We start from the raw sequence: 1,194 nt of genomic DNA on the forward strand, positions 1-1,194 counted from the left end.
TATATATATATATACAAAATTACATTAAGAAAGTTATCTATTTACTTCCAGCCAATTGCTTCGGACATTTTGGATGCGTATTGCCAACCCTTTCAGCATAACATTTAAAAAAGATTTATTCAACAATTTAAAACTAAATGCATGGACAATTTCAAGACCATAAGTGAGATATCAAACACCATGGTCGTCAGAAAAAACTTTAAAAATAATTTCTCAAAAAGCAGCTATTATTTGATTACACTGCACAATAACGCCGTTGCTGTTCGAATCATAGAGAAGTTCTTTGACGATGATGACCAGAAATCGTTTGCGCCATTCGTCTCTCATCGATTCTGTTACTTGACGGCTGTTTATAGTTGCGAAAACAATAACTCAATAGTTCATATCGGAGTGAGTTAATTGAAAGAAAATATTAAATCGATGGCAACCTTGCTTACAAATGAAAATAGGAAAAATAGGGAGTATATATTTTGCGAAACACCCGACCTGAAATAAACTAAAAATTAAGTGCTTATTACTTAGTTGATGTTTATCTTTTATTGGAATTTTTTATCCAGGGAAAAAAATGAAACAATATTCATTTTAACGTTTTCGTTGTATATTGTTGTATTTTTATTTAAATTAAATATTTTTGGGAGAAGTAGCTGCTTTTTCTTGAGTTAAAGAGGCTTGATTGTTTGACTCTTTATAGGAACATTTTTCTCCAGGAATCTTATGTAAAAATATTTTCAGGATTGAGATTAATTTATATTATTAAAAATACCATTTAGCTTCTTAAATAAAATTAATTTGATTTTTTAAGATCACTTTTTTGACGGTGGGTGGGAGATAAAATTTTATGTAGCCCAGTTTGTGTCTAATGTAGCCCAGTTTTGACCTTTCTGTCCACCTGAACCCATACAAACCTTTACTTGTATTCATATTAAGTAGACAAGGCCCTCTTTTGCGTTCTCCGGAGCCATCATCAGTTGGTCGGACAGTGTGCTCAAAAAACGGACCACCCTAAGTAATTTTTGATCCTCATGATCGGATTTTCACATTCTAGCACTCAATCTTCATAGCTCGAGGGGATGACCTCAAATATGCTAATCAATAAGTGCAAACGATATTTCAAGTTACGAAATCAGGCACAAAAGCGTACTTTCTCTGAATAAATGTGTCCTTTTTTCGACGAATTCGGATTTCTGTCTCCCA

This window comes from Parasteatoda tepidariorum, chromosome 3 (genome assembly GCF_043381705.1).
Source record: "Parasteatoda tepidariorum isolate YZ-2023 chromosome 3, CAS_Ptep_4.0, whole genome shotgun sequence".
Taxonomy (NCBI): domain Eukaryota; kingdom Metazoa; phylum Arthropoda; class Arachnida; order Araneae; family Theridiidae; genus Parasteatoda; species Parasteatoda tepidariorum.